General features: G+C 48.1%; 1 protein-coding gene and 1 long non-coding RNA gene across 8 annotated transcripts in view; one reads left to right on the forward strand and one right to left on the reverse strand.

Annotated features, from left to right (window-relative positions):
- The window catches only part of ZFHX3 (zinc finger homeobox 3), a 1,230,042-nt gene that overhangs the window by 256,610 nt on the left and 956,175 nt on the right, over positions 1–17,257 (reverse strand). The window contains exons 1-2 of one of the 6 annotated variants that reach the window (XM_075939762.1): positions 12,049–12,503; positions 11,164–11,528 (exon numbers count right to left, since the gene is read on the reverse strand). The exons of 4 other annotated variants lie outside the window; for them this stretch is intronic. The gene's annotated coding sequence lies outside the window, so the exon portion shown is untranslated. Of the gene's footprint in view, positions 1–11,163; positions 11,529–12,048; positions 12,504–17,257 lie in introns of those variants that run through there. One more of the 6 variants, XM_075939764.1, reaches the window with a different exon arrangement.
- LOC106732259 (uncharacterized) overlaps positions 11,714–17,257 on the forward strand; it is a 115,355-nt gene continuing 109,811 nt past the window's right edge. For both annotated transcript variants that reach the window (XR_012906619.1, XR_012906618.1), the window contains exon 1: positions 11,714–12,103. This is a non-coding gene — a long non-coding RNA (uncharacterized LOC106732259). The remainder of the gene's footprint in view (positions 12,104–17,257) is intronic.

Raw genomic sequence — 17,257 nt, forward strand, 5'->3', positions numbered from 1 at the left:
GGGACATTTCTTCTGCCTTGGAAACCCGTTGGGAGGAGGACAAGGTGTCACTGTCCTTTGGAGCACTGCGAGCAGAGCCCAGCCCATGCCTCTCTGAAGAGGCTCACTTCACGGGTCTCAATCTTTGTGGTCCGCAACTGTATCATGACATTCAAGTGCAAAAGGAAGGAAAACCAGCTTCATCCAGTGTCCCAACAGGATGCCTACTGCACTGAAGAACCAGCTGATGGAACAAATGCCCTAGCGGCCTCTCAGACTAATGGAGGAAAATGGAGTTTTCAGGGGCCCCAAACTAGTCTCTCCCTCTTCCCACCTTCTACAAAACTCCCCTCCAAAAGGACTCCCACTAAGAGGAAGACTCGTCAGAGAAAGCCATATGAAAGAGATGTCCAACTGCCCACGTGTCAGCAGCATATACGGCCTGATAGAGTGGCTGAGAAAAGGCACCAGAAGACTTTTGGCCATTTGTTTTGGGTAATTCCCTGGATTCTCGCACCATTCTGCTCAAGCGCTTAAACATTTACCGTTTCCGATGGAGCTCCTGAAAGAAAGGGAGCTTTTTAAGCTTAATTGCTTTGGCACCAGACCCACCTTCAAGCCCCTTCAGAATCTCATGCTGATCAAGAGCAGCTCCTGCCTGGCCAAAGCAGAGGGGGAAACAGCCACAGAGCTGACTGAAGCAACAAGACCACCACAGAAAGGGGGCAGTAGCTCCCTTCCAGCAGATGCCACCAGGGCTGAATCCACAAGACTGACATGACAAGGGAGCAGAGAGCACGGGCTCACTAGTGCGCAGCACGTCCCATTCCAGCAAACAGACCTAAACTCCCCAGCACTCTCCCCTCACCCCTTCCCAGCTAGTCAGAGACTACAACTGTATCACACCATCTCCAATACCCGTCTTACGCTGTCGCATACCTCATCCCTCCTTTTCCCCGACTCCTTCGCTTTGCAAAGGACTAACAGTAGCTGGCAGGCTCCCCCCAAGCTCCCCTTGCTCTGACCCCCGTAAATACCAAATCCGGTAGACTAGAGAGCGCCCAGCGATAGCTAGACAGCTCCAGGTGAGAGAGAGGGTGCGGCTAGGCACACAGCATGTCAGCCTGCCCTTTCAGATTGTCTCAGTTATTTGATTGAAGTTCTCTCTTTAAAACTACTACAATGGCTCATGTAACTGGGGCACCTCCCCACCTCGACTTTACGCACCAGGAATGGCTCCGCGCAGGAGAGATTAGAGAAGACATTGCAGAGTAGATTTGTTTCTGCAGCTGCAACGCATGCGTTTCCAAAGCCTTCCCCTTCCCACAGCAGATAGACAGGCCCTCCAGACAGCCCCTCTGGATTGGAGATGGACGTCTCGCCTTGGCCAGATGTCTTCTCGCCTTTCAGTGCCATAAATGCGACCATACAAGATTTTAGTGTCACTGACCTTGCCTTCTTCCCACTAGATGAAGCAATGCACACTAGCAAATGTGATCCAATCAGACTCTAGCAAGCAGATTCATAGCCCATCCCATCCCAAAATAAAGGTCGATTTAGCAAGAACCTCCGGCCTGTCTATAATGATCCTTCTAAAGGAGGCCCCAGGCACGCAGGTGATGGCAGGGGAGCCTGCACTGAGGTAAGGGAAATGGAGGCAGGATAAGAGTGGACTAGGAGACCTTAAGCTACAGTCGTTCTCTATCTGAAAGGCAAAATGGACACTGGGCTACTTGTAAAGACCTGTAAGCACATAGTTTTCCCTGGCTGTTGAATCTCTGTGTTGCCAACACAGACCCCAAACCTGCCATGCTCACCGGCCTGCTCTCCATTCCAAGATGCCAGGATAGAATTTATGAAGCCTCCATTCTTCTGAATAATTCAGAAGATAAAGGGGAAATTATGACACTGAGAAATAGCTTCACAGTCAAGTGTATGTTTGGATCCAGGAGAAGAGTGTCCTTTAAACGACTCTCATGGTAGTGCCAGGTACCTCATGTCACTGGGCCAGCATGGACCAACGGGAGGGCACTCAAAGCAGAGCAACAGAAAGGAAGTGGTTTGCAAAGGAACATTTATGAGGAAAAGAGGCGGGTTCACGTCTAACACGGATAAAGGGCAAGGGGATGAGATGTACACGTGCTTTCCACATTCAAACCTTCGATCATTAAGCTTCACTGCAATTCTGTGACATAACTGTTCTCACTTTATAGATGGAAACTGAGGCACAAAGGTTAAGTGATTCGCCCAAGAGGACTAGGCTTGGGCAATCCTGACTTCCAATCTAGGCTCCAAGCAGCCATCTGCAGCTCTCTCAGCCTGCTGGCATTTGCAAGATGCACACAGAAGGGAGGAGAGAGAACTCAGGCTAGGAATGTTCTAGCAAGAGCCAAGGGTGAAATTCAGAAAGGGACCGCTTAGACTCAACAGCTGAAAACTCTTCAGAAGAGGATGCCTTCTGGCTAGGAGATCATCTCCCCAAGGAAAGGATGCAATCCCTATTGCTTCAAACTGAATGGGACAAGACAGCACACAAAATATCCTGCAGGAAGCAATCCTGCATGGGACAGGCTAACCTAGCAGGTAGGTCTCTTCCCTAGACTGCTGCTATGATGCTGCTGAAAGGGAGATGGTCAAAGTCCCCTCCCTCACTGCCTGACTGCTGCTGGCCTTGCCCAGCCAGCACACGGCAGTCCGATGGCTGTCCCCCAGAGGGCTACAGCCTGGACCCAGGCTTCCTGCTGCCCAGCTTCTTGTAATAGCTTTATGGAGATGGAGCCAGGCTCTCACGATGTGCCGGCGTGCATTGCACTGGGAGGAGGCTGAGGAAAGGGGGGGGGGGGGGGCGCTTCACGTTCGACAGCAACAAAGCAGAAGGTTAATTTGAAACTCACAGCCCTGCTGCTTGTAGGCTTGTCTCTCCCTCGCCCTCACTGCCTCGCTCTTCTTTCTGTGCAAAGCCTGACATCTACAGTTCTGTCTGGCACAGTCAGGGGCGGCTAATCGGAAACGCACGCAAGGACGCTGGGTACACAGCAGCCAGGAGCTCTCGCGCTCCTTCAGCGAGCGCGCCGTCTCGCAGAACAAGACAGGCAGGCACAACCCCCGGCAGCCCGGCCACGAGGGGCCCAGCCCATGCCAGGCAGCCCCACAATACGCTCTGCCAACATGGGCAGGCTTCTCCTGGCCTGGCCTACGGCACCGTGCACGCTGCTTCTGCTCAGCTGGGGCGGCTCTCGCTGGCGTGCACGGATGCTTCGTGCTTTCAAATACAAGTCATAGAATCATAGAATCATAGGACTGGAAGGGACCTCGAGAGGTCAGCGAGTCCAGCCCCCCGCCCTCAAGGCAGGATCAAGCTCCGTCTACACCATCCCTGACAGATGTCTATCTAACCTGTTCTTAAATATCTCCAGAGAGGGAGATTCCACCACCTCCCTTGGCAATTTATTCCAATATTTGACCAGAAGTCCTCACTCTTCTGAAAGGCCTCGGCCTCCCATCTCCGTAACCAGACAGCAGAAGCTTCCATTGTGAACAGCCCGGGGAAGGGACCCTCTTTCCTCTGTGTCTGTAACAATGCCTAGTACAATGGGCCCTGATATGCCAGAGGGGCTCCGAGGGGCACTCCTGCAATGCAAACGAACTAAATAAAACATGACAACAGAACCAATCTAGTTGGCAGCGCGTGCGTGCGTACACACACACACACACACACACACACACTCCACAAAATCAGTGCAGCTCAGTTTCCTGGACCGTCTCCCAGAGTAGTGGTCTGCTACCTTCAGCCCACCTGACTCTAGACCTCCAGCCACACCCGTCAGGTACACAGCATTTCACTGCAGGAGACACTCTGGGCAGGCCAAAATGGAACCCTTTGCTGTTTCATCGGACTTGACCCCCGCAGCCTCCCCAAGAGTCTGCCTGCGTGTTCAGCTTTCACCTCTTCACTGCACCACATGGAGAGAGAAAACCAAAAGGTCCAGGCACCTCTCAGGGCAGCAACAGTGCAGGGCTCGGATACGCCAACAATCTGCGCAGATATTCCTGCCATGCTCCTCACCGGAGCACCTGGGACGCTGCTTCAACCGCACTCTCTGCGTATTGGGACTCTTGCACACGCTAAAGAACGGTTACAAAGGGGGAAAGGCACGCAGGTGTCAATACTCCCTCTTACCTAGCAGGCTGTTTGGAATTGGTGTATTGCTGGCTAAAAGAAGCCAGCTGTTTCTGGTACAGGTAAACAGGCAAGCCAGTAGAAAGACAGCCCTGCATTTTATGCCAGAGAGGCGGTGGTGCTACTGACATGCTCACCAGCCACCTTCTCCAGCAGCAGAGGTAACTAGGCTAGGCTATCGGAGCACAGAGGGGCAGAGCAGGTTAGGAGTACCGCAGCGAGCTGAGACGTCCCAGGCCATGTCCGTTTCTATGCAGTCCTGGGAGTTGAACTCACCTGTAGAAAAGTGATCACGCCAAAGCAACGGCCGAGACTGGGCTAAACATACTGTAAAGCAGAGATTTTTATGACAACTCGGGGAGAGATGGATTTTCTATGGATAAGGCTGCAACACAGTATTTCCATAACCTACACCCCAAACCTCACCCCTTCACAAACAGAGAAAGACCAGAGCCTCCTCCCTCCAATTCCACATCTCTTCTGAAACATGAAACCCCAAAGCCGAAGCACTCTGGGCTTACATTTTCCACCTTCCAGGGAATACAATCTGTACAATCTATTAAGAAGAATAAGAAAACATTTGTGGGCTGAAAATCTAATTTGGCTGCTTTGCTTTCACACGGAGCATGTTTGCAATTTGGTAACACCATAGACACAGACAATTAGGAGTTAAACATCTTACATACAATAATGAATTCAAGAGTAACACAGACCCCTGGAGTGCCATGTAGACAACATCACGATTTAGCAACAAAAGGGAATGCCCTTAACAATGGCCACCAGAACCTGCTTCGGCCACCTCCCGGACCTAACTAACAGGGACACAAATAACCCACGCTCCCCTGGACGCGAAACGCCGAGCACTGGCTAGAAGCAGAGACTTTGGGCTACAGGCAGACGGGAGCAGGCAGATAATTTGAACGCGGTGCTGCTCCTGTTACAGAATCCGTCGGCAGGTCCCGTCCCCCCCCCCCCCCCCATTAGACAATCCTGAATCAAAACAATTTCAAACAAGACTGAACTTTAGCCACACGTTTCACCCTCTCTCTGGAAATACACACAGAGTACACCTGGTATGGAATACCCCTGCTCTTCAAACTATGGTTGCTGTGGAGATAAACCTGTTCACCAACAGATGGACATTTTCTGTCCTGCAGAACCAACAGGAAAAATAGCAGCATTGGAAATGGTCACTCCTCCAATGGCAATTCTTTAGAAACCAATCCAGTCGCACGGGAATGCATGCATGAGCTCCCAAGAGCAAAACACAAACAAAAAATGCTGGCTTCACCTGCTCCCGAAACAGGAGCCTTACCACCTCAGAGCTCGGCTAGCTGGCAAATTACTCAGACAAAACTATGCCAACCAGGCTTCTTCACACACATGCAATGAATATAATAACCTGTTTGCACTCTCACAGAGGGCAGCTAGAATTCTTCAAATAAGGGACAATGAGTAGCAGCTCCCTCATTTTCATCAAAAAGGGAACCTTAGCTATGAGCTTTTTTCTTACATAACTGAGCTTAATCTATTTAGTTTTGCAAACCCTTTGCTACACTTAAAATACACACACACACAAACTGCAAATCGGTGACAAAACAAGAGGCAGACATTTAGTGGAGCTTCTTGTTCTGCCCTTATCTCACCCCATTGTGCCTAGGCAGTTATATTTAGGTACGCATTACGATCTGTGGTACCGAGGCCCCCCTCGGGCACTGCGTAGAATGCAGATTTTCCAGACAACAGACCACAACAGCTCCGTCAAAACCATTAGAGTCTGCTGTGGCGAGGCCTACGCACAGATGTTTGGATTCCCATTCTCCTGACACAACAGACCTCAACAACTCTATCCCAGCAACGTTAGTTCCACAGATTAAAAATCCTATCCGAGTTTAAAATGAGAAAAAAGGAAGAGAAGGAAACAGAGGAAGCTCTGGGCAGGTGCTGAAAAGAGTCTGTTACTAGAAGAATTTATTTCAGCAGGTTCTCTTTTCCTCACCTCAATATACAGAGGTGTAAATCTCCCATAAAGGACTAATGGACTATGGTACAAATTCAATTGGGGAGGGGCAAAGGAGGGGGGGGGGGGGAAGAGGTTGAATTTTAGGAAAACAAAAGGACAAAAAAAAATAAGAGTAGCCCTGCATACGACGGGGACGCCTCATCTCAGCTCAGCTCGGGGGGAGGTTTTTCTATGGTACAAGCTGCAAATGTTAAGAGATCCTAATAGGAAAGCTGACAGACCTCTACATACAGCATCCCAATTGATGCAGATACATTATGTTGTGGGGGAGGGAAGAAAGAGGGAAAAAAAATCTGACTCCTGCTTTGTTCATGGACCATCTCTGCCATCTGATGCATCAGTTTATATTCAGCCTCGTACTAACCACACAAAGGTTAAAGGCAGGCAGTATATGCTAAAAAACAAAGTTAAGAATCGTATAAGGTTTGGTAATAAATCTCTTCTAAAATGCACCACTCTCCCCTATATGTAATATGTGTTAAGCCACCTTTTTAATTAAGTTACTATATCAGAAACACTGCTCATACAAGTCACAGTACAACCCAGAATAAGATGGTTGCCTAATAATTCTTCCAGTACAGACAAGCAAGCTTAAAACTGACTGGGGTGTGGTGCTTGCGCAATAAAATGTCACAAAAATAATGCCTATAAAATACTAAATCTAGTTAAAATAATATTCCATTTTGTACTTTTTCAGCACAACATTTTTTATTTTTAAAAGTTGAATAAAGTGTTAAAGACTAATACAGGCAGCCATATGTGCATCAGTTTAGGATTTAGCAATTTCTACTGGATCTGTTCAACAGCTAGCCCGGCCTACAGTAAATCTGCTCCGTGTTGTTCCACTCATCTCTCTCAAGACACAAACTGAAACTGTGAAATTTAAAGAATGAAAAACCCCCTAAAACAGAGGTTAAAAATGGACAATATTTTTGCGCCTGTGTCTCGCCCAAGCGATTGTTTGCTAGACTCTGCTCTCTGACAATAACCATGAGGAGGCCATCCAAAGGCACTAAGCACACGCAGAGACTTTTCGAGCTGCCTTTGGTCAGAGTGAAAAGCACCTTAGCTCAGTTCCCCAGGAACAAAAGGCCAGAGTCATGGAAGGGGAAAGAGGTTACCCAGGGTTTCACATCAAGCCAAGTGTCAATGCTGGCTCATTTTTCACTCCAGCTTGGATGCAGAAAAGCTGAGGCAAACAGTCGAATGACCACTCCTTTCCTAATGTAACTAGACATTTAAAAAAATAACAAAAAAAAAACCTTTGCAGTTAGAAATCTGGTTTCTTTTCCTTCCTTCTCTTCCCTTTGTTCGTGTGGTTTTGTTGCAGCCTGAAGGACGCTTGCAAAGGAGAGAACTGGGCTAGAAAGCAACATCACCAAGATCAGGAGTAACATCAGGAGAACAGGGTCCCTACCTCTGAAGTTAGTCAACTGACCAAGAAAAGGAAAAAGCCACTTAGAAATGTTTAACTGGAGACGAAGAACAGAAATAAAGGGGGGGGGGCCTCGAATCACTTTCCTTCTTTTCACAGCAGGAGCCCCACTAATGTTGGCCTCGGATTTGCAAGTGAATTGCAGTTGTCAGAACTTTTTTTGGCGGGGGAGGAGAGGAAGGGAGAGAGGGACAGAGGGGAGAATTAAAGACATTAAGAGGGGAGCGAGGGAGAAAAGGAAATTGAGATGAATCATCGCCTGCCACTGCAGCCCATGGACAGGCCACAGAAAGTTGAGGTCTGAACGTTTAAGCAGAGATTGGGACTGGAACTCCTTCCCAAGCTGGCAAATCAGAGACTGACGCAAAGCCACCATTCGACCCGCATCCTTCGAGGCCAGAACTTACTCCGCTGCTGCACTTCCCCACATTGCCGTAGGCTCCAGCTGAGAGGGGGGAGGGGAGGCACAACAAACAACTCAAATATGAAAGGAAATGACATCAGCAAACTGAAGGACCTCTTTAATAGAGATCAAAACAAAACAAACTTCTAACCCTTTTGTGTATACAAGGGACCTCGCTGCAGAACGACAGAAAATGTCACCCATGGAAAGCCGATATAGAGCATCACAATAAAAAAACCAAAAAACCACAGACAACTATGGTGGGGGGAGGAGAGAGCTAAGAGGCCAAAAGCCCAGCTAACTTTATTTTTTCCCTTCTGCTGATATTTAGTATTTATTGGTGTTTATAATCCAAAAGCCATGCTCGGCATTTCACTTACTACAGGTCCAGACAGTGCTCCCTAATGAGGGAGCATTACAATCAGCTTGTAATACTGAATTTTTAATGCTACCAAGGATTCTGTTACATAATAATATGAAAACAGAAGCAGAAAGTGAGCTACCACTGACATGACATAGGAGGTCACCAACATCTACAAAATGTGTGTGCTTCTTCCCCACCTTGCCCTTTCCAATCAGCACCGAATCCCAGTGCAGGTGGCTAGTATTAAACCAAGAGACCGGCCGGACTACCTTTCGCTAATCCCACAACAATGTTCGTTTAACACCAGGATTTCACATAACATCTTGTACCATAATAATTCCAATTCCTGCTCTGTTGGGATTCAGAAGACTTTACAATTTAAGCATGTGAGGAGACTTGGCACAAAAATATAAACTTTCTTCTCTTTCAGAAAACAAAAGACAAATACTACAATGTAGAAGTTCACAAAACACACAGACACACTCGTCTATAATACATAGAGCCTCCGTTGCTCCTCTGTAATACCCTCAGACCGTAAATCTATAACCGCTGCAATGATTTAGTGATTAAAAACATGATAACATATTGTGTAACGGCAAACCACAGAATGCCTGCCAACTCTCCTCCAAGATACAGGAACAAAAATACAGAAAATGTGTTGCTTGCAGCAATCTTCCTAAACTCCACTGATAGATTTTCATGAAAGAACAAGACGTTAAAAAAAGGACTGATACCCTGCGAGTACAGGAAGAAATTAAAGAGGGCTTTACATATGTAATTTGTCGTGCAAGAAAGTCAATCCAAACCTGCCTTTCCCTTTCATCTCTTTTTAAGTTTGTTGTAACTGGAATAACTGGTCTTGTGTGATGTCTTGAATATTCAAAGTGCTTTGTAATAGGATACGGCGATTGAACATTATTTGTCTAAACTCACTGGATTTTATTTTTCTCCCTTCTCCCCCACCCCAAAGATGGGGAAGAAGGCTAAAGGGACAGAAGAAGCTTTAAGCTGTAAAGCAAATACATGCAAGGGGAGACTGCAATTTGTAACATGGCAGGGGAAGCTAAATATTTTACTTATTTTTTTAAAATCCAGCTAAGGGAATTTTGGCCTCTAAGGAGCCAACTTGACCCCATTATCTTGCTTTCCCCATTGCAGGACTCCTGCACCTTCAGTGAGATTCGAACTCAATGTGACCCTAAGGAGGGAGTCACTGAGCCTCCAGAAAATTGCTCCATATTAAACAAGAGGCAGAGGGAGAGAAAGCGAGAGCAGGCAGAGACGTACTTACACACACCAAGTCTTCGATCTACCAAAGGCCACCATCAAACACAGCTCAAAGGAGAAACAAATCTTTCCCTGAGCCCAAAGAGTTTCACACACCCCCAATTTATAAATTAAACCTAAAACGTGTGTGCTCTTACACACACACACACACACACACACACACACTGCTCTAGAGATTTCATTTTAAAAGAGCATGAATCACCTCCTCTCTGAAGCAAAGGAGGACAGTTTATTCAGCGGAATCAATAGGAAAGAGCATTTGCAAATATTTAGATAAGCACTGTGCAATTCAGCATTAAGTAATTAAAAACTGAAACTGAGAAGGGGGGGCAACTGGCCTACAGTGGCATTTTCTACCTCTCCCATCCCCCTAGCCAGTCTTCAAAACTAGCTCCATGTACACTTTATGAAAGCCCCAACCAGCCTAAGTTGCACTCCTCTTTCAAAACACATCCCAAATATCGATTCACGTAAGGCAGCAGAGTTACAGGGACTGGCAACACGGATGGAAGGGGTCTGAACTGGAACCAAGTCTTTAAAAAATATTTTTTGGTAAATTGCTCTTGGGCGTATGAATTCCACAGAACTCTGGGCCATTTCCCCCGGCTGAAATCTAACCCCAGAGGAACAGAGAAGGGCTCCTAGGAAGTGTTATTGTTCATCTGAAAGACTAGCAAACAATTCCATTAATCCACATTGAGGAACTGGTGGAGTTTAAAGCCATCTCCTATTAAAACCCTCCGCACCGACCGGGAAATCCACACACAAAGCGCCTGGGCAGAGCGCGGAGGGACGGGATTTGAAAGTGAGCCAGCCCGAGCGAGTCCCTCGCCGGTGACAGTTGCAGAGAGCCGAGCCGCAAGTCGGGGTGCGGGGCTGCAAGTGAACGCACGCGAGGAAGGGGGAAGCTGCACTCGCAGCCTCGCTGCGGAGATTAGCGAAATTTACAGTAAACGGCGGGACCCGAGTGCAGCGCGGTGCCCTATCGATTATGCAGATTATGCTGATCAATGCTCGCCTGGTCCCCCAAGCCCGTCTTCCAAGCCGCGCCGCCCCAGCGCCTGTCCCTCCCGGGCTCGCTTCCAGGGGCACAGCCCAGCACGAGCCCGGGACCCGCTCCTGTCCCGGAGTGCGCGTCGCAGCCCAGCCCTGCGCCTCGGCGGAGCGGCCCCGACAGTGTCCCCCAGCCCGGGCCGGCGGGCGAAGCAGCCTCCTTCCCTGCGCTCCGCACCGAGCCCCGCTCGCTGCCATTGTCCCCCGGCCCGCAGCCCCGCGCCCGCCGGCCGCTCCCCGCTCGCAGCGGGCTCGCCAAGCCCCGCAGCCGCCGCGACACCTGCGGGCGGCCCGGGCTGGCGGCGCCCGGCGGCTCCGGGCGCACAAAGTTTGCGGGGCGGGTGGGAGCCGCGGGAGGCGGGCGGGGGCCGGACCAGCCCATGCAAAGCAGCCCGGCGAGCGCCCCGAGCGGGCGCAGGGCAGCAAAGTTGCCACTTACACGGTCGCTCCTCCGGCGGCGGCGGCGGCGGCGCTTTTAATCCCGGGCGGAGGCGCGGGGGCCGCACATCCCGAGCGGGCGGCCGCGGCTGCAGCGGCGGGAGCGGCGCGCTGCGAGGAGGAGCCCGGGGCAGCAGCAGCGGGAGCAGGAGGCAGCAGCCGGAGCCGAGCAGGAGCCGCCGCCGCCGCCGCCGCTGCCCAGCAGCAGCATCGTTGTTGGGGAGTTTGCAGCCCCCCGGCGCGAGGGGCCACGGGCGGCAGCAGCAGCGGCGGTGCGGGCGGCGGGGCGCTCGGGTCGGGGCGGAGCGGAGCCGAGCGGGCGGCGGGGCTGGCGGTCGCCGGAGCAGGAAGCGCCCGGACTCAGATCTGATGATTGGGAAGAAAAAAAACTCTTTGGATCTTTATTCTGCTAATTAGTTTCCTGCAAAAAATGGCTGATTAGTGCAGTGCGCATGTGCCTCATTACCCAGGCACGACGGGAAGGGCTAATTAGCCACCTTCTGGATCAATAAGATTCAGCCCAGGCGGCGGGGGAGGGAGCGAGCGAGCGAGCGAGCGGGGAGCGGGCGGGGGAGCGCGGCGGCGGCAGCGGCGCAGCGAAACTTGGGGCATGTGGCCGGCGCCGCTCGGGGGGGCCGGGACCGGGCGGGGGCCGCGCCGCAGGGGGCTGGGCCGAGGCTGCCGCCGGGCGCTGCCGGCCCGGGGCCACCTGCCCGCCCAGGCCTGCCGGGGCAGCGGCGAGTCCGGCCGGAGCTGGGAAGTTGCAGCTGGAAACAAGCGCAACTTCGGCCTCCCCGGGGGCAGCGCCGGGGCCCCCTCCCCTCTCCTCCCGGCCCTTCCCTGCCCGGCCCCGGGAGAGCGCTGCCTGCCCGGCCAGCAGCCCTACCTGCTCCCGCCTGCCCGCCCGGCAGCTGCCCGGCTCAGGACAAGGAGGCGCTTGTGTAAGTTCGCCGCTGTGGCCGCATCGCCCCGCCGGGCCCCCTGCGCTCGGGCTGCGGGGCGTTTGGGTCCCTCTCCCCGGCGCGGCGAGCCGCTTCTCCCGACCCTGCGGGGCCGCCAAGCGGGGCTAGGTGGGAGACTGTTTCACAACTCGGGGCTTTCCTCTCCAGGAGCCAAGCTCGAGCTCCCATTCAAACTTCCCTGGCTGCCTTTCCAAGCGGGACAGCTGATCGATACCGGCCAGCCCGGCCTCGCTGGCATCGGGCTGCAGGTTTCACCAGCCATGGCTTCAAAAGCTTTGTCGCTTGCTAAAAATAAAAAGCTAAAAGTTATTGTAGAAGAAGGGGCGCTTTTTGTCCCTAGCACAATGTGCCTTTTGTGAGGTTAATGCCATTCTTGGGCTCTCTATAGCCCTGGACAATGGGGAACTCCAGGAGGCGGCTGTGCCTCTGCCTCTCTTCTTGCTTTCTTTCTAACCCCCCCCCCCCCCCGTTTTTTAAGGAAAGCTGTAACATTCCTTCAGTCCCAACAGAACCTGTGCTCTGATTAAATATTTCTTTATTGTTACCGTAACATTTTTGCTTTCAACTTATTCCATTTGTGATTATTTAAACATTCCATTTGCAACAGTTAATTGCTTTTTCCCCAGCCTAATGTCACTGTAAAATGCAACTGATGGGAGGGATTCAGGTGTTGGAGTATTTAGGAAATAGGAAAGAAACACGCTCTAAAATGTAATAGTGTTTTCCTCTTCTTTTCTCTGTCTGCAAGAACCTGTGTAAATGTAAGTTTTGTTGGGGAGGGGGAGAGGGAATGCAGCCAAATCATGTCTGTCTCCTTGCTGATCTTGAGACTATATAAAAATGACAGTAATTTATATTTTTAAAAATAGTAACCAAAATAAATAAAACCTTACATTTTTAGTTTGCTAAATGAGGAATGCAGTTATAGGCAATGTTTCCACTTGGAAGAATCTGAATATGGCTGGATTTCAAATTGTAGTGTAATAAGCTATGTGCTAAAACTAGTAAACATTTGTATTTTTAATTCTCTGTTAAGCACACGTTGTTTATTATTGAGGTGGTAATTTGAAGTCTTTACAAATTGTTTTAGTAGAGAACAGGAAGGAATGCTAGAAATCCAAAACTGTTGATATTACCTGGTAAATTAATAAACATATCTTTTGCAATTTTTGTATGTTCAAGATACAAGAAAAGGGGCTTTTAAATTGGCATATAATTGTATTTGTCTATTATGAACATTAATAGGTATTTATAGAAAGCGTGTGACTATTTGCATGCCTGTATATCATGTGAATTTACACACCAGTAAGTATACAAATGTAAGTATGTACTTGTCAGCCTTGCAAAAAAAGTAATGGAAACTTACCTGTCCCGGCATAAGAATCTATTTACCCACTCTGAGGCTAACCGGGGAAAAGGAGAAGAGGGGAGGAAAAAAGTTGGGGGAGGCTTTCCTGTCTTTTTTTTTTTTTTTTTTTTTTTTTAAATAATCCTATTTGCCTCTGGCAAGCAGAATTTTGCAAGGCTGCTCCATGTGCTGTCTAGAGAGGTACATAGAATTTGTGGCTGTCATTCTTGTGAGTATAAAACACTTTGCTGATGGTGAAGCTAGGGGAACAGAAAAAAGGCAACAATTGTTTGCTAATTGGCGGTATAGGGAACATTTTCTCCAAAGGTTGTACATGTAGTGGGATAGCTTGAGAAGAGAAGGGGTCCTGCCTGTGTGCACATCTTTCTGCAGGATACAAGAAGTAAACATGTGGATAAGGGGTAGGGAAGTCTAATAGATACTTTGGTGATAGGTGCCTAAGCCATAACATACAGGCGCTCTCAGCCTGAAAGCTATGTGCATGTCCCTGTGTATTCTAGCTGGGGGGTGCTGTCCAGTCACTTCCCATGAAAACGTATAGATCCGTGAATGCAAACATGCTGAAGTGCATCTGTCTAGGTCCTTCACACCAACCAAGCACTCTTCTTTTTGGCAACTCTGTGCTGCTACTCTGGGTGTGCGGCTCTCTCCCCTCCTGTGGCAGGCTCAGTGCTCCTGCATTCCTGGTCGTCTAGGCTTGCAAAGTGATCAAAGTACCTGAAAAGGAAGAAGGCAGCAGCCCAGCTGAGCTTACAGGCACTAATGCTACTTGTCCCTTGCCGAGTAGCTAAAGGGTTAAACTGCAAAGCCAAATGAGAGGGTTGCACTCTTCCTCTCCCCCAGCCCCCAGAGCCAGGTCCAGTCAGAAGCAGCTCTGTGCGGGGTCAAGTCCTAAGATGCCTCTCTCTTGCCTCTGGAAAGGGCAGAAGATGAGGTGAAGGGAATTAAGGGAGCTGGGGAGGAAAAATAAGGCCAGTTTAAGATAAGATGACCCCCCCCCCTTCCCTGTCACCAGTGGGATAGACAAGGAGAAAAGGAAGCATTCCCCTTCTCCGAGTATAGCAGTTGTGTAGAGTCATCTGAACTGTCCTGCAGTGTTAAACCTTTATGCAAACAGAAGTCTAACTAAAAGACTCTGAAATAGCTGTAGATAAAGGTTGCAAGCAGCATATGCTAAAATTTCTATGTACAGGCTGGGAATAATTAGCCAATTGTTCTCTAAAGAGTTTGGAGACTCAAATCTATCATTAAAGTATAAAATACCAGTTTTAGTTTTGGTTTTTAATTGTGAATTAACACAGCTTCAACTAGAGAGATGCTACAGCTGCCTCCATTTTTATATACACACCCTTTTGTTAAAATAAGAGTAAATACTTTTATATTATCTAAAGTACTTAATGAACAGCTCTCAACTCATATTTTTTGAAGTCTCACAGGGTATTTTAAAAAAAAATGAATAATTGCATCACATTCAAATTCTTTATCCATCTAATTTTTCACCTGTGTCTTATGGCTACGTATGTAGAAATACGCCATTGCGTTTATCTATTTTGGCACGATAAAACTAAGAATACAGATGTGGACAACTTAAGTCTGACCTAACATTTACAACATTTGCTTTTCTTTTAAAAAATTGCATGAAGACTAAGTTTTAGGAACATGCTGCCTGGAAACTGCTTCGTTGCTGAGACATTGGTTATAGTTTTCTGCTGCCTGAGCTCCCAGAGGAGTAGTGGTTATCTGTGGTGAATAGACTTGGGGCGTGATTCCAAGTTCCTCCGTCTTGGATGGAGGCAGAGTCCTTTGTAGAAATGCAGTTCCGCTACCCAAACAGTCTGGGCTGACGTTTCAGGGAGAACTTGATCAAATGGGTCAGAGATCCAGGTAGGGCCCCAGTGAAATCAAATGAATGCATGGAGTCGTCAGGGAGCCATAATCATGCCACGATTTTGAACAGAATCCCAAGATGGTTGAATACTACTTACTCCAATGTCTGGGGGGGGGGGGGGAGAGTTATTGATGAAAAAGCTCTGAGATCTTCTAGTGCATCAGCCTTCCGGAGAGGTTCCAAGCTATTTTTTTAAAATTCCTGTTTAAGACAATAACCATTGTAAAATGTAATCCAGTTTCGAAAGTCTCTAATGTGAATTGATATGATTTTCTGTTTCTTGGAAATACGTATAAAGAATCAGAATAAAACAGAGGCCCGGAGTCCTTGAAGTAGCTCCAAGTGATAAGTCTGCCATTCATTTTAAACACAGTGTGCATTGTGAAAATACAGGTCAATTTGAAGGCATTGTCAGATTTCCAATTCTCTGCTCCTTTGCAATGGAAATCTACAATCAAACCTTAGTAGTAAGAGTTTGGATGGTTCTGATTTTCTCAGCATTTATTTTAGTTTACCTGCACAATATTTTGGTAATATTAGATAACCTCCCCTCTCCTCCTCCCCCCCCCCCCCCCCCCCATTACTAACATGAAATAGATCAAGCTGGTGCATAAATGTGAGGGTTCCTGAGGATAGAAACAATACACAATCAAAAGCATTGGCTGGCAAGAGAGGTATGCAGGCCACAGACGTGATCTGATACATTGTGCCCATATACATCCATTTAGCATGAGGCATGGAAAGGGATATGCCAGCAGCAACACATTCATTGTTGGGCTGCAGAATTGCAGCAGGGCTAGAGAGATGCACTGCTGAGCAATTCTAGCAAATGTCTGAATTTCTTCGGGAGGCATGTATGCGTGTATTGTTTAATGGACAGGAGGCTGAGTTCCTTTATTGCTGAGAGATGTATATGTGGATACGCTAGAGGGATGGATGTATTTCTTCTTGAGAAATACATGGTGTAGGATTTCGAGAGAGATCTCTGGAGTGAGGAAAATCAGGGATGTTTGTTCTCTCCCTGGCTTTTTTTTTAATGTCTCTTCCCAGATCCTCTTTATTCAATGACATTTAAAAAAAAAAAAAAAAAAAGATTCAGACATCCGTTTTTTTTCCTCACCGGAATTATCTTAGTGAGAATGAAAGGCATCAACCGGCTAGTAGAGCTATTTCACACCCTTGGCTTTGTCACTGGCTGGAGCACATAAAATATTCCTTCAGGGGTAGAGCAGCTTCCTAATAGGGTTGTTATTTCAAACACTATTTGTCAACCTTTTTGATACGAGGGATCGGCTTGCTGCCTTCCTATGCCCTACCAGGGAGATCTCGGGGACCAGAGCCGGTCCGCAAGTTAGCAAGAAACCCTGCTTTAAATCATGTCTATTTTCCTGGTTTGCAGGTTTCAAATACAAGATATGATAGATTTCAGTATAATGCAAAAATGAACACCTGGAGCCGCACATTAATAGTTTTTAAAAAGAATTGCAGAGGGGGAAAAAAAATCTTGACCCTTAAGCAGGATTCTCTAACATGATCTACATATTGAGCATCATTTCCCTTTGAGTTGTAGTTTATGTTCAAGGGACTCTGGACATTTGCTTCAATTGTGCTTGTTTTATGTTTATACATCTTCTGCCTGTTTGTTGATGTCATCTTCAATGTTTGCATTTAATAAACATTTTTACAAAAGTCACTGAGTTATGGTCGCTTCCTGGATTTTTTTAATCAAAATATGTCATGGTGAAAATCTAAATCTCTGGGAACAATTTTAAAAGAAAAATGTAGAATTGTTCCAAAATCATACAGTTAAAAAGATAAAATAGACATTTTGCTGCTGGGGCTAAGGGCTAAATTACAGGTTCTATATTTTCCAAAA

This window comes from Pelodiscus sinensis, chromosome 12 (assembly GCF_049634645.1).
Source record: "Pelodiscus sinensis isolate JC-2024 chromosome 12, ASM4963464v1, whole genome shotgun sequence".
Classification (NCBI taxonomy): domain Eukaryota; kingdom Metazoa; phylum Chordata; order Testudines; family Trionychidae; genus Pelodiscus; species Pelodiscus sinensis.